Below are 16,074 nucleotides of genomic sequence, written 5' to 3'. Positions count from 1 at the left end.
CAAAACCTGCAAAAACAGCCATGTCCCTCATGTTCGACACTCACAGCCATCGTGTGGGAGGAGACCCCAGGGAAGGAGGGGGCTGAGCAGGGCCTGGAAGGTGCCTCCTTCTGTTTTACACCCAGAGACTTTTTGGGGATGCAAGCAACTCTCTGAGCTGGCCTCTCAGGAACTCCACTCCTGCCTGGGGCTTCCACACTGGGGAGGCTGGTTTGCAGTCCAGTAGGTCTGCACAGCCCAGCAGGAAGTGGCCTCTGGGTTCTTCCCACCCTGGTGTGCACCTACCTTTGCCTGGTGTCTTGGCCACCAGGGGCTGGCACAGCTGTGCCCAGGCCTTTGGGCTCTGGACCTAGGGATGTCAGAAGCTTCTCCCAGACCCATCCCAAGGCTTAAGAAGAGAGAAGGAGGGGAGAGCCTGCAGCCACCCTGCTTGGTTGATTTCTACTCTTTCACTGGCAAAAGTTAGGGCCTTCTGATAACCCCATAGCCTTGCCTCCTCTGCCTGCCTCAGGACCCCTGGACAAAGCCCTCCTCCTCTGTTGTCTGAGGTCCAGATCCTTGGGCCAGAATGACCCAGACTGTCATCAGGTAGCAGGTGCAGGGAAGAGGGCAGCTCATAGAGCTTAGTCCCACTCTCTGGCTCCCCTACCACTACCCCAGGCCCTCCAGGTCCATATGGATGTTCCAGAATTACTCCCTCCCCACCAGCAGGTCCTGCTCCAGTCTGATGACTGGGCTCTGTCTACTAGGGTCAGCACTGCTGCCCACCAAGGCTCCCTCCTGGGACCCACCCTGGCTCTGACGCTTGGGTGTCCTTGGGTGACCTGCACCTCCCTGAGCCTCAGCTGTCACATCTGTAAAGAGAGACAGAGGTCTTGCTTCCACTCACAGGGTGGCAAGCTTGGGGAAGAGGAAGGGCCCTGTCTCCTTGATGGTCAGGCAGGCCCTCCTTTGCAAGGCTACACGGGGCTCTGCTGAAGACCAAGGGTGGGAGGTCCTGGGGAACATGCCACGTGCAGGGTCTGAGGTGGGGGCCTTTGCCACAACCTGAGGGAGAGGGAGCAAGGCCAGAGCTACATAGTGACAGGGATGAGAGAGGTGCATTCAGGGCACACACACTGTGGGCTGGGGGCATGAGGACCTCTCCCAGGGACATCCGAGAAGGGAAGGGATGATGAGTGCCATTGTGGGTGGGCCTGTGGGATGCTGGGGAGAGGGGCAGGAGGCAGTGGAGAGCTGAGAGCGAATTGGGCTGGGGCTGGCTCTGGTGAGCTGCAGGGCCAGGTTGGTTAAAATGAAACTGCCCTGCACACATGAATGGACTCCCCAAACAGCCACCAACTGAATTCATTCCCCAACCACCAGCCAGGTAGATGACATCACCTTCTAGAGCAAAGTGGTGGGGGAGGGGAAAGAATTCTGGACAGGGTTCCAAATTCTTCCATTCTGAGTTGTGTTCCAGCTTTGCTACTAACTGGCTGCATGACCCTGAACAAGTTGCCCCAGCTTTTTGGGCCTCAGTCCCTCAAGTACAAAGGGGCAGGAATACCTGATCTGGAGCCTCCCATCTGCAGGGGTGTAGATGGAGCCCCACATGTCTGCTTCCTGGGAAAACCTTCCAACAAGCAGGACCAGTTCCCAGGGGCAGGAGGTCTGTAGGCCTGGGGCGGAACCTGCCCGGAGGCTGGGTCTTCAGAGCAGACTCCCAGAAGCACCCTGGCACCTGGCAGTATGTGATGGCCCCAGAGTCCAGAGGAAGGGATGGTACAGGGACACCCTGGCCCTCCATGCAGCGGCAGAGGCAGAGGCTCTGCAGGGCCGAGTGAGTGAGAGGCCTGGCCACTGAGCCCACCTGAGGGGTACAGACTTAGCTCAGCATTGTTCCTGCTGGCTAGCACCAGGGGTTTTCTGGTTCCCTCAGCTTTGCATGGGATGCCACACCTGTGCTTGTGGGACTCCATGCCCACCCTTCCCATAGAAGTGGCTGCCCTGTACCCGAGTCCTTGTGGGATCAGGACCAGTTGGCAGAACGTACACGCTCGGATGCTCAGCTCAGCACCCAGCACTGAACTACTCTCCCCACACGGGCAGTGCCCTGCCTGCTGGCTCCCTTCTAGACTCCTCCTCCCTCTCATACCGTGTCCCATCTGTTTTACCTCCTGGAAATCTCTGCACCCAGACACAGCAGAGTCACTACAGCAGCCTGTGGGATGCCTCTCTGTTTCCAGCCCGTCCCTCTCCAGGCCACCTCTACACTGTTGCTCCCTGTAGCCACCATCATTAGCTCTGGTGCACATATACCGTCAGGGCTGGGCAGGACCAGCAGTAGGTTCTCACCTAGGTTCTCCTGTATTCCCTAGTGAAGCCTCGTGTACCCGGGGCATGTCCTCCGTCCAAGCCTATGTCCTCTCTGCCCGCAGCTGTCTTCCCTTATTCATCTGGCTGGTCTCCACGTATCACTCAGTGCCAGTTAAGGTGCGATTTTGCCTCAGGCCTCTCTGCCTCTTTTCTCTTCTCCTTCCAACCCCTTGCCCTCTGCTCTCCTCTGTACCTCTCTACGACCTGTACTACTTCTTTAGCGTGACTCTGCACGCTATGTGTGGTGATTATTTATTTACATGTCTGCCTCCTGCATCCTGCACTGACTGCGTTTCATTTATATTTTTATCTTTATCACTCAGCACAGGTCCTTATGTGTGTGTGTCTATATATATATTATATATATATATATATATATATATATAGAGAGAGAGAGAGAGAGAGAGAGAGGGAGTATGTATAGATTACAAGAATTCTTTGTAGCTTCCCCATCAAAGAGGTCATTCTCCACTCTTTTGAACGTTGGGTGATCTTGTGATTTGCTTTGGACCATAGAAAGGGGTAGAATGATTTTGTGTAGGTCTGAGTCATGGCCTCAAGCAGCTTTGCTCACTTTTGTTCATTCCCTTTGGACCCCTGCTGCTGTCACCATCTGAAGGAACCCACTGTAGCCTATTGGAGGATGATAGACCATGTGGTGAAGAATGAGCCATCCCAGGTGAGACATTTAGACTAGCCAGTGCACAATCAGCCAAGCTCAGCCCAAATTGCCAAACCAGAAGCATAATCTAAATCAGTGGTGATTGTTCCAAGTTGCCAATTTTAGAACTGTTTGTTACACAGCTAGAGCTAACTGATACAGAAGGCATGAATAAATGATGGGCTCAAGTGCACAGAGAACTTTCCCTATGTCCATTTCTCCTTTGCTAGTTAGGTTCCAGGATAATTCTTCTTTTTCATTTTTCTTTCTTTAGTTGCAGTAAAATGTTCCATTTAATTATTTTTAAGCATCACAACTCTGTGGTGTTAAGTACATTCACACCATTGTGCAATCAATCTCTAGAGAGCATTTTCTCTTTCCAGACTGAAACTCATTCTGTATCCATTAAACAACCACTCCCCACTTCTTTCTCCCTTTGGCCCTTGGCAACTGCTGTTCTGCCTACTTTTTCTATGAGCCTGAGGATTCTAGACACTTCAAGTGAGCAGAACCACACAGTATTCGTCTTTTTTGTGACTACCTCATTTCTCCTAGCATAATGCCCTCAAGGTCCATTCACATGGTAGCAGCCTCAGAATTTCTTTCCTTAAGGTTGACTAATATTCCATCACATTAGATACCACATTGTATTTACCCATTCATCCTTGGGGACACTGGCTGGCTATTGCAGCACTGTTGCTGTGAGGCTAATTCTCATCCTGTGATGGACTTCTCTGAGTACAGTCTCAATTCCAGCGTCAGTGGTTAGTGTAAAATGGCCCTGTGGATCCAGCAGCAAGTGGATGAGGGATACTGCAAAGGCTCTGGGACTGGGGTGGGGCTGGAGGCTTTGTCTAGAGGACAGTGAGGCCGCGAACAGAATCAAGACTGGACATGAAGTTGTGGCCAAACTTCTGCAAATTATTTCACCAAATGACACAAGTTATTTGTGAGAGGCTAATGAGTTTGTTTCTGCTGGACTATAAGGGCTGTCTGAGGTAGTAATAAAGAGGAAAAGACGTCAAATATTCAAAGAGAAAGAATTTCAGTGGCTTTGCAGTCAGTAAGTCCATTAAATCAGAGCCCCGAGAAAGCTTGTGTGAAATAGTTTTTTTCTGTTTGAGTTAGGACCCTGCTAAGTGATAAATGCTGCCCCCCCTCCATCACAGGTGTGCCATCTGCTGGTGCAACCTACAAGGTTGCAGGGGGACTGAAGCGTGAGCTTGAGTTAGGACCCCGCTAGGTGATAAATGCTGCCCTCTACTGGTATTTACAAAACATATTTGATAAAAGAATTGAAAAAATTACAAACTCAGAGTGGTTGTAAAATATACTGAGAAAGCCCAGCAAAGACTGTGTCAGGAAGGTCCAGAGGGTAATTCATCCAGGAGTGGTACGTGTGCTGACACCCTGGGGACAAGTGGACGCCTTACGCACACAGAGCAACACTGCTACTGTACCCACAGGCTCCCAAGCCCAGTGGTGCCCTCCCTCCTCCCTCCCCACCTGAGCAGATTTGTATTTCTCCTCTTGTACTTCTTCTCCAAGGAAGAGTTGGCCTCAGAATGCACCTTGAGGGCAGGGATGGGCTCCAGCTTCCAGGTAAGATGAAATCAAACACCTTGTAGGATGCTCCTGCAGATGGCACACCAGCGATGGAGGGGTGACACCCTGGGCCCCACATAGGTGCACCCTCCCAGGAAGTCGGGTTCTTCAGAGAAGGGAAACATGGGAGACTCTGACTTCTCACTTGAACTTAGGGTTTTAGTGAGAAGACCTCCTGTTTGTCCTGTTGTCCAAACGGAAATTCCTCCATTTATCTAAAAGGGGACAAAAGCCCTAAGAATGGTCACCACCTCTTACTAGCCAATATTTCCCAACCTGTCCAACACTTGCTGACCAGACCTTTTTCTTTTGTGTGAAATCTGGTGCCAAAGGTCCTCTATAAGACCTGACCTGGACTGTACACCAACAGGCCTGGGGGACTGCAGGTCACCTTGCAGCCGGGGCATTCTCACTCTCTCTAAGATGATGTAGAGTCATTTAGATTGTTATCCTTAGAAGTTTTTGAAACCATCATAAAACTAACAGAAACATTCCCTTCTCTTTCCCTGGGTTTGTGGGAGAGTGACTGGGAGGTCTGGAGCTAGTCACAGAATCACACCATCGTCCTCATGACCTAGAATAAGAGCTCGTTGGTTATCTAGGGTCTGCCTGATCAAGGAATTCCTTGATCCATCATTTCCAAACTCCTCATCGTGGGCTTTCAGAGACTTTCATGACCTTTTCTTTACCCATGTCTTCATATTCTATTCACCTCCTCAAATATCCCTCCAACCTTCCCTAAGTTCATACCCAGTATGTCCCATTTCTTCACTTTGATTGTTTCTTTCTGCTCCTTTGGCTAAGTCTTCCCCTACAGTGTTTCTTAGGGTCCCATCTATCCCTTGGTAAGAAAAGAATTCTTCCCAAGTTAATTTCGTCTTCTCCTGTGGGCCCATGAGACTTTTTTGGTGTCTCCCTTGCAGTAGAGATCTCTGGCTGCTTTATTCCAGAGGGAAATCTGTCTGTCTGTCTCCTTTCTAGGCTGGTGCTGTCCTGGAGGGCTTGTCTCTCTGGCCCCTTGAGCACCTGTCATCATGTTTTGCACAAAAAGTTCCTTTCTGATTGGGATCCAGGGTGGGTTATAGACCACATACAGATGTGTGCCAGGTTATAAGAACAACCTCCTCCAGACATGATCCAACAGAACAATCTGAAATATCATAGTTGTGTGGATGGACTGAGTGTAAAAGTCAAGCTCCCTCTAGCTTCAGATGAGATAAGTGCTAATAACAGTAGCAATAACCCCATGGCTTGTACTACAGTCTACAGTTGCTAAAGCATAGGATGTTCGTTATTGAGGTCTTTCTAAGCAAGAGATTTAATTATTCTGTTTGGCTCCAGTGGCTTAGAAGAGTCCTAAATGGCCTTCCTGGGAAAGAATGACCACCCCAGCAGCTGCTGAGTGCAGGCACAGCCTGGAGCCCTTGAGGGCAGACAGGGGCCCTTACACTCTATGGCCAGAGAGAAGTGATCCTCTCAATGCAGATGGTCTGCCTAAACAAAGGCCAAAGACTGGCCACCTTTATTAATATCTCTTGCCTTGTAGGGTCACGGTAGGAGTCAAAGGGAATGGTCTTTTGTTTGGGAGGAAACTGGGGAGGGCTAGGGGCAGAGTGTCAGGAACCTGGCCAGAGAGAAATCACTGCAGAGGTGAGGTAGTCACTGCAGATCTTTGGCTGAGCAAGGAAGGCCACCGGGAAAATGCTGAGGCTACAGTTGGGGAAAGTGCCTGGCCAGGTTGCCATTAACAGCACTTAGGCCTCCACCTCCAAAGAAGCCCCCCACTTGGCCCCTTCTCTTGCTGGAGGATGCAGGCTGAGGAGCAGTGAATGCAACAACCAGGAGAGTCAAGTCAGGACCTGGAAGAGCCGTGTGGAGACCAGAAGCTTGCAGGTGGGCCAGGTGAGGGGCCATGGCAGATGAGTGGGAGTGGGCAGAGGGTCAGTATATAGGGAGGAGGGTGGCCCTGTAGTCCCTCTGTTAGAACCTGGTACCAGGAAGGAGGGCATCCTTAGGGGATTTTGTTCTCAGGACTTGGGGAGGGAAGATGAGACCTAAGTCTGGCTCCAGGGACTGAGTTGAATCTAATGTCCAGGGTGGTGGTAAGGGACGGGTGTGTCTCTCCTCCCTCTGTGTTCTCATAACCCTTCTCATCTTCATGAGCCTGTGTCCTGCCCGCAGTGTTTATCTGAAGACACTGCTTCTTTTCTACTGGAGGGTGGGAATGGTTCTTGGCTGGAGGGACTTGAGTCAAGTAGCCAGAACAGATAGTTGGGGCCAGCTATGAGAACCAAGTTCAGCACCCTGGAGAGCTCTGACTACCAGGGTGTTGGAGAGAAACTGGGGTTGCTCTGGAGAGGTCGGGGGTGCCCTGGCGCAGCTGCTGTGTCCATGGCTGACTGAGGCTGAGACACACAGTCCCCTTCAGAGGTAGACTCTGAGACCCTGAGTTCTGGGACCTGCAGTTGGCTGTGTCTGGATGCTGGGTGGAGTTCTGCGGACGCACACAAAGGGACACATTCACAGACCTGGGGGAGCTCATAGTTTAATGGGAGACACACTCGTGTGACTGTAGTGCTCTGCAAGAGGAGTCCGATCAGCCTATTAGGTGGAGGAAGAACCGAGGAGGGAATGGTATTCAGGGATGTGTCCACAAGGAGATGATGGGTCAGAATCAGCCGTGAGTGGTGGGACCCGAAACCACAGGCTCAGCTCCTCATACTCCCCCCAGCCTGGGCCTCTGACCACGCCATCACACGCGCCCTTGGCAGTTTGCTCCTGACATTCCCACCCATTCTGGTGCCCTCTTCTGAATCTCCCAGACATGGCTAGAGCAGGAGAGGGGGCAGCTGCAGGGCACGGCCGATAGGTGAGCAAGACCCCTCTGGCCCAGGGGACTGTGCAACTCAGTAGGACACAGGTGCCCACATGAGGAGCTGCAGAACCAGCTCTGGTGCTAATGCCCTTCTGAAGATGGACAGCTGGGGGGTGTGGGAGGGAAGAATGGGAGGAGTTGGGAAGTGCAGGGCCAACACGAAGCTGCTGGGGGCCATGCTGGCGGCTGTGTCACTGATGGAGAAATGACTGGCTGGTGGGAGAGGAGGAGTGGATGGAGTCTGCTTGGCTGCTCAGCACCGGAACCCCCTTACTACTGGGGAGAGCCCCAGGATGGAGGGAACTGGGCCTCTGTCACTGCGGGAGCCCAGGGGAGGCGGCTCTCTGGTAGCAAGTGTGGAGCCACAGGCTAGATTTGGTCACTTGAGCACTCGTACCCTGGACTTCAAAGCTCCTGGAAGCAGTGCAAAGATAGTGATGACCATAGTGGCCCCCGGGGACCTGCAAAGCCGTGTTCCCCTGGTACCCTGGGCAGGCTCTCTTTGAGCAGCAGTGACCACAGGCCCGACATATTCACGTGTCTGTACCAGGCAGAGCCTGGGAGAATCAAGCAGAGAAGCTGTTTATTGGAGGCTGGGGTCTGGGGCAGGGATGGAGGCAGCGCATCCAGATCCGTAACAGAGGCAGCCCCCTTGGGACCTTACCCTGGTGCAGGCTCTTCTCCATATCTGGCCAGCAGGCAGCCCTGGGTCTGGAGCACCTGGGTTCTTTACCCCACCACGAGACCGTCCCCTGTCCTCTTTCTATTCCAAGGCCCTGGCTGTCCTGCCTTCACGTGGGTATGCTGGCAAGCCTGGTGAACAGCTGTTAGCAGGCATGCGGGGAAGGGGCTGAGGGAGCAGCCCCAGGGGCTCTGCCCAAAATGCTGCAGACCCCTGTGGAAGGTAAGCTTCGAAGCTAGAAAAGCAACAAGGACCATGATAAGGGGTGGCATTCTCACGTAAGGGATGACTCCCAACAAGCTGAAGTCCTGTGTGCCACCTCTTGTAAAAGTTCGCTTTGCCGTACTCTTCTTGTGGACCTAATCCCTCAACGGTCTGGTCAGCTAGGGCTTTGGGAAAGCCAGCCCCTGCCCCAGGTGACAGCCCAGCTCAGAGAGAGGGTGGGAAGAAGTGCTGGAGAGGGAGAGGGGGACAGGCAGGAGAGAGACACAGGAGAGGGAGAAACACAGGTCTCCACCTGCTGTAGCAAAAGCCATTATTTCCCAAGAATTCTGACAGCCACAGTCCCAGTAAATAAATCAATAGTTTTAAAGGATTTGTAAGAATTAGTGAACTGGAGCTGGGAGTACAATCAGTCCAGTTAGCCAGGTAAAGAGGGAAATGAAATGGAAACCCCAGATGCCAGGGGCTACTGCAGCTCCAAACTCTCACAGCCCGGGGGATGTGGGCTAGGTGGCTGGGAGGGGAGCACGTGTTCTCTGCCCCTGGTTCTCTGTCTGTGTCCATGCCTCCCACCCATCCTGGCCCAAGTTGGACCATTTCCAGGAAGGTGAAAGCCTGAGGGTGTTTCTAGTTCTCCACACTTCTCGTGGCTGTTCACAATCATACAAGTAATCTCCATGATCATTATAAGAAAATTAGAAAATTCTAATAAGCACAAAAGAAGAAAGTAGGTTGTGCCTTCCAGGTGATCTGGCCGCAGTGTGGGCCTTGGCCCAGAGTCTGAGAATGTCTTTGTCAGCCCTTGGAGAACCATGGCCATGGGGAGGAGCCAGCCCCTCATTCTGCCCAGGGTGGACGCTGCCTTGTGGCCCCCCTTGTACTTGGCACCGTTCCCAACACACTACCCTGCCTGTCACACCAGCCGGCAGAGTCCTTGGCCTGGTCCAGGGGGTCTCAGGAAGGACCAACAGATGGGCTCTCTGACCCCTCCTCCCACCCCTAGATTGCCTTCTCGTCTCCCATGTGCTGTGCCAAGGCCTCCTTGGAGTGCACCCTGCCGCAGAGTTCTGTCTTGCCAGCTCTGGGGACTGGAGACACTGCCTCTCATTCTCCTGTTCCCAGAGCTCCGGGCAGCTTCCAGCACATGCCACGAACTGTGCCCCTTTGCATCTGAGACCCCAGATGTAGGAGGGAGAGGCCTGTTTGGGCATGTGGTTCTGTGCTCCTTGACCTTCCCTTGATTTCCCCAGCACAGGACTTTTATGTTGTCCCTGTCATTTCAGCTGCTCAGGGCACCCCTCCATAGGTTTATGGCGAGATAGTCTGTTTTTCTTGGGAAAGTGAACCTACCAGATTCTGTAATAAAACCATAGCCCTGTTTTTATAAACTCATTGGCTGTAGCTACACAGATGCGGCTATCCTGCATGAGCAGGCCCATGGACTTGGCAGTGGCCCTGGGTTCTGTGGGCCTCTGCGCTGGGCAGACTGAATGCACGGGGCCGGCCCCACTCAGCACAGATAGCAGTGTGCTCAAAGGCTGACTGGGGGTGGTAGGGGGCCACACAGGGTGGCACCAGTCCCTGCATGGACACAAACGCTGAGAAGCTGAGCTATGACTAACACTGGCCGCCAGTGCTGCTCAGGAATCACCCAACACCCATGGAGCACCAGCTGCATGCTGGGCCTGGCTCCCTCTCAGGGTGGGTGGAGGTGAGGGGAATGGATCCATGGGGCCCGGTGGGGGCAGCAGTGGGGATCAGCCACATATGAGGGTCTGGTGGAGTGGGGGCTATGACCAGGCCTTCCTCAGCACAGCTGGCCTGGGGGATCCACTCTGCAAACCAAGCAACGGGGCTCCAGAAGCCCTGAGAAGGACCCACCTATATCAGCAAAGGTGAGTCTAGAAGAAGAGTGGGTTCAGCCACTTGGTTGCCCCCGAAGCTGCCCCTCAGCTTCATCTGCTCCCTTCCTTACCTGGAAACCAACACTTCCCTCCTTCCAAAGCTGGGCTGTGTGGCTGTTCATCTCCTGTCAGCACTGCCTGTGTCCTGAGCAGCGTCCCCCAAGGAGTGCACCCACCAGTGGGAGCCCATAGGACCTTCTACATCCCCCAGGTGTGGTGGGGAGGGGATAACAGGTTTTGATTACCACTCAGGAAAGCTCTCAAAGCAGAGCCTGTGCCTGAAGGGCCTCTGTACCCCAGGGCCCAGCACAGTGTTTGGCCTCAAGCAAGTTTCTGGTAAGGTCTGAAAGAGTGACTGAAGGAATAGAGAATTAGTCGTTGGCTTGGACTAGGTGTCCTGGAACAGACAGTGTGAGTTGCGTCTTAGATGGATGGGATTTGAGCTATTGGCCACAGAGGAAGGGCTGCCCATGAGCGAGGACCTGAGGTAGGAAGCACAGAGGGGCCAGTATTACGAGTCTGGGGTAACTGTGTGGGGGACAGGACAGTGCAGTAAAGACATCAAACAGGGGGAGCCAGAAAAAATGCAGAGAGGAGAACCCAGGAACACCCACATTGAAGGCACTTCCAGAAACCCACCATTGTTCTGACCCAGGCAGCACAGACCAGGGAAAGCAAAGGATCAGCCTGCAAGGCCCAGCGCACAGGCAGGAGGGCTGCAGGGAGATCCCGGCTGCAGGGAGGTCCCGACAATGAGGGCACACTTCCCAGGCATCTGGGTAGTGATGGAGTCCTTGGCCTGGATGTCACCTTGAAGGAGAAATGACCGTGTGCCTCAGACAGAACAGATCCGGGGCCTTGGCCTAGAGCAGGCACTGCCTCTGAGTCCAGGATCTTAGGTGCTGAGTCTAGGGTGACCTGGGCTCTAGGGCCAGGAGGAGAAGCCAAGTCTGCACAGGATGACACTACGCAGTAGGGGGCACTGAGAGGGACATGGGAACAGCTTGGTGCTTCACATACTGCACTGCACTGAAGTTCTGAGTTTTGAGGGAGGTGAGGCGGGGCGCCCGGAGGAGGCTGAGGCAGGTTTGATCTGACACAGGTCTGGTTCTCAGCCTTAGCCTGTGCACTGAACTCACCTGGAAGTTTTAAAAATTGCTGAGGCACAGCCTCCACCCCAGAGCTTCTGATTCAATAGTATGTAGGAACCACCAGGAATTCTGACAGTGGCCCAGGAGATTTTTATGTGTAGCAAAGTTTGAGAACCTCTGGTCTCATGTCCTATAACTATTATTGTTTTTGCCTCTTTGTTCTCACTCTCCAAAGTGTCCAGATCTGCTCTCAGAGCTCAAAGAAATTTACTAAGAAAAATAAAATTAAGGAACGACAGCTTAAAGAGCCAACAATTTATGCAAATGAATGCAAATAAATACACACTTCCATACATATGTTTATGCAAATATTCTTGTGGCCCTCACAAATCACTCACCCGCCTGCAAGCAGCTGACTACGATTTCTTCTAAGAACCCCGGGCAGGGTGCCCGGGTTAATGACAGGCAGTATCACGACCTCCCAGAACAGACATCTCTATTAGCAAGCTCATCCCACAAGTCCCCGGGGGAAGCTTGCTGAGCCTGGCTCTGCCCACCACAGCCCCCTTCCCTCTCACTAGGCCATAGGCCAGGGAGGCATCAAGAGGGGCTGCTCAGTGGGCACTCCAAGGCCACCAGGGCTGGGCAGACAGAGAGGTGGCTTGGCAACTGCCAGGTGCTTGATAGCTGCTGCGAGGATGGCCGTGATGGCCGAGGGTTGGGCTGCCTTTAGCTCTATGCCAGTCTGTCTGGGCTGGCATGTGGCTTGGCACTTGGGCTGCTCAGATAGGGTTCCCCACACATGCTGTTTGCCTGTCCTCACCCCTCTCGGTTCACTACACACATCAGGAAACACTGGATGTCAGAAGAAAACTTGCTCAGTCAAGATCAGAGATAGGCGCCCCCTTGCACACTTCCTCAGTGGTGCCCTTTCTGCAGCCAGCATGGATTTGGAGCCCTCCTCCTGGGCTTTGTTGGATAGTCATGGCCTCCATAACCCCAGGACAACCTTGTTTTGCTGCCTCCAGAATGAGCAGGTTCTGCAGCTTGCTGGCTCTTGGCCCTGGTCCTGAGAATGACTGGGAGGAACTGCTCCCTCCCTGAAGGCTCATTGCTCATGGAGGTCCTTCCCTGAGGCAGGGCTCACTCCCTCAGTTGCTGCCCAGTGGTGCAGGGAGCTTGCCAAGGGAGTTGGGATGTAACTCTGAAGATCCGCCTGAGAACTGTGTCCTGGATTTTGGGATCCCAGCTCAGCTTGTTTTAGACAGCCCTTATTTCTCTAGTTGCCACATCTGGGACATAGATGCATACCCATTTGGGAGACTTTGGGGAGCTCAAATTTGAGTTCTGTGAGTACAGGGAGTTTATGCATGGCAGGCGCTTGGCATATTTTTGTTGACTGATAGGAGGAAAGAGCAATTCCTCTGCAATACCCAAGACTCAACTTCCCAGTTGTCCCAGTGACTTCATGTACAACTTGGGGTGAGGGAGGCATGGCCTGTCCGCTCCACAGTGCTCACCTCTCAGGGGGCAAGGGTACAGTGTCCCTGTGGACACAGTGCACAGCTCATATCAGGAAGTGGCTCCCTGTTTGAGAACGGAAATTCACTCGAGCATAGGTCTCACTTTTGGTGGTGTGGTGGCAGAGGGCGCCAACCCTTTTAGGCCACAAGGGAAGCTCAGTGCCTAGTGTCCAGTTAGGCTCCGGAAATCAGTTCAGGTATGATTCTGTCTCAACAAAGACCTGTTAGAGCAACATCTCAAGCACAGACATCTCTGGGCTGCTGGTGAGGGCCCATCAAAGCCCTAATATATCGTGGGATTCCAGCCCAGTGGAGAGAAGCCAGCCATATTGTATTGGGACACAGAGCTTGGCCTTGCTATCCTCAGAAATCACCTGAAATTCTTGCTGGCCCAACTTCCCAAGAGGAAACAGAATTCTCACACTCAGAAAATTCCCCACTCGTCCCAGCTCAGCTACTGGCTGCCCTGGAGTAGCCACCCAGGCTGGAGAGAGCGGCCCAGACTGCTGGAACACCGTCTCCCTGCTGCCTGCTCTTCTCGACAGCTTGAGCTGAGTTTCAAAGGATGATTTTATTCTTTAATTATTTCAGGCTGAGCCTTCACCTCCTCAGCTTTTCTCAGCTATTTGGGAGATTCCCTGTGGCTGTAGATACTCGAGGGTCCAGCCCTCACCCACATGCTGACCCTGAGGCAGGCCGGGTGTAGGCATGCCGAGGGCTTCCCTCCATTGGTGCAGCACGGGCTGAATGGGGCAAAGTGCAGGGAGTGGACACAGGATACGTTTCTGTGGTCAGCAAGGCACACCAAACTGAACAGCAAACTATCCCAAGGCATCGAGCCTCTTCTCTCGCCCCTTGGTGTAGATGTTCTGTGGGGCTATCTCACTCAGAACCCAGGGATCCAGGGTGGGTCACCCAGAGTCTAGAGTTGAGAGCTCAGACCAGTCCAAAGCCTAAAACCTGGAGAGCAACGAACAAACTCAGAATTGACACCCAGTCTCCAATTTAGAGCCCAGAGCTTAAAATTTAGAACTTAAAGCTGCAGGCCAGCCAGAGCATGATGTTTGACAGACTTCAACCCAGAGACTTAAGTCCTGATTTATAAACCTAGAGCTCAGACAATTGGACAGAGTCCCAAGATCCCTCGCTGCCCCAGTGTGCTAGAAAGTTCCCTTTGCTGCCTTCTGACTGGCACCTGACAGTATACTGAGTATTAATTATGGTCAGAGCTTTTCAACATGCAATAAAAAGCCTTTTAAAACGTTCCGATGGGAGGTGATTAACTCTATTAAGTGGCATTATGGATCTTCCTATCTGTTGCTTTCATAAACATAGTTGTAGCAGAATGTTTTATTAGGGGCATAAAAATGTCCCACATTACAATACATAAGCATATATTGATGTCATATTTCTTTACTGTGCTATGCACCCCAGTCTCCCACCGCTTGGAAAAGAAACTACACGTCTTAATAATTTATGCTCCAAGTTTTAACCAGGATTATCAATGGCAGCTTTTGAGTTTTCTCTTTTGGCAACACAATAGATCATAGTAAAAATGCACCCACAAGTGATGTGTCCGTTTGATTTTTTCCACCTGAATCAGCAGCCCAAACTCCAGACACAGCAGTTTAGGGCAACCAGCACACTGAAGAATTTAAGTCTAAGCATTTAATCTGTTCTTTCCATAAATTTCTGCTGCTTGTGCTTTATAATGATTCTACCAGAGGAAGTTTATTTATATCGCAGATTTTCAGCATCAGCACATTGAGAACCCAACGGCAATCGCTCAGTCAATAGCTTACAGCCATGTATAATATCACTCCGGAAATCAAAAGCCCATTTGGAGAAAAGAAGGCTCAGATTAAAGTCACTTTAAGACATCAATAACTTGGAACTGGCTGAAGAGAAGTTATAAATATCCAGCGTGCGCATATGCAAATAGCCGTTCGCAGACGCGCCACCACCTCGTGCCCAGGAACCTCCCGGCGGCCCCTCCCGCCTCCGCCCCGGCGCTTGACGGCACCGCCCTGGGGGCGGGTCCGCCGACGCGTCACCGGTCAGAGGCCTTCCCCGCGGGGCTGAGCCCCCGTTCCCTTCCCTGGCTGGCAGCTGTCTCTACCCGTGGTGACCGGACAGTTCTCGGACGCCACCTGAAAGCCCCAGTAAAGGCAGGAAACAAGCGCACCTCCAGGTTGCTCACGGTGCGCCAAAGCCGCCGCTGGGCGCTGGGCCATGACACTCGGGGCTATTAACCATCTCATCTGTACCTAGCGCCTCATCCCCTCTAGCTCTCAGATGATTGGGGAGAGGGTGAAAAGCCTGCTCCCACTGGCCACCCTCTTTGCCACACACTGATTGCATCAACTTCTTTAATCCTCAGGACGCCACTATGACAGACTGTTCTCATTGTACAGGAGAGGAAATTGCGAGAATAACTTGCCCAAGGTTACACAGCTAGTGCGCCGTACAACTAAGTTCTTGGTTCATGCTTTTATAGTTTTAAACCATCGTATCTCGTTGTTTCCTGCTCACCTTGGCCCAGCAGGAAGACTTAGGGGTCACTGGGGAAGGAGAAGCCCAAGGTCCAGGGGGCACCATCAGCAGTTAAACACAGACAAAGGAGGGGGAAGTGGTGGCAAGGCTGAGCAGAGGTGGGAGGGGAGGGAGCTGGAGGGGCAGCTGGTGGCACCAGCTGGGGAGGCCCCCAGGAAGGAGCAGAGGCTGGGTGGGAGGAGCCAGGGCAAAACCAGGGGAGTCTGGAACCAGTCAGGGGACCTCAAACTTTCAGGAAGGGAGGGAAGATAGGATGGACCTCCTGGGAGCACCAGAGGTTAGAAGCTGCAAGGGGCCAAGGGCTTGTTGGCCAAAACCCCTCCTTTTGATCAACAAACAACAGATCTCCTCCAAGAGGACTTGGTCCTCACTCAGGAGCATGGTGTGGCCCTGTACAATGCCAGGAGCCATCAAAAAGCGAATGCCCTCTGTCAGTGGGCGGCAATAACATCATAAGGTTAATTCTGCAAAAAAATCTGGATGAGAGAAGGGAGGCGGCAGATACTTTGAATTAAGTGATGCAAGATCACAGAAGCTGATGACGGAAAGAAGACAAATTTCTTCAGGATGGCTTTTGGCCGAGAAGTACCTGACCTGGGT

The 16,074-nt window shown here is 52.6% G+C and overlaps 1 protein-coding gene across 3 annotated transcripts in view; it reads right to left on the bottom strand.

Annotated features, from left to right (window-relative positions):
* Positions 1 to 16,074, bottom strand: part of KLHL29 (kelch like family member 29) — a 293,462-nt gene that overhangs the window by 23,688 nt on the left and 253,700 nt on the right. The window lies entirely within an intron of this gene.

The sequence above is a fragment of the Nycticebus coucang genome, chromosome 4 (genome assembly GCF_027406575.1).
Source record: "Nycticebus coucang isolate mNycCou1 chromosome 4, mNycCou1.pri, whole genome shotgun sequence".
In the NCBI taxonomy this organism is placed as follows: Eukaryota; Metazoa; Chordata; class Mammalia; order Primates; family Lorisidae; genus Nycticebus; species Nycticebus coucang.
The sequence above is the reverse complement of the archived record's forward strand: the minus strand, read 5'-3'. Positions and strand labels throughout refer to the sequence as shown.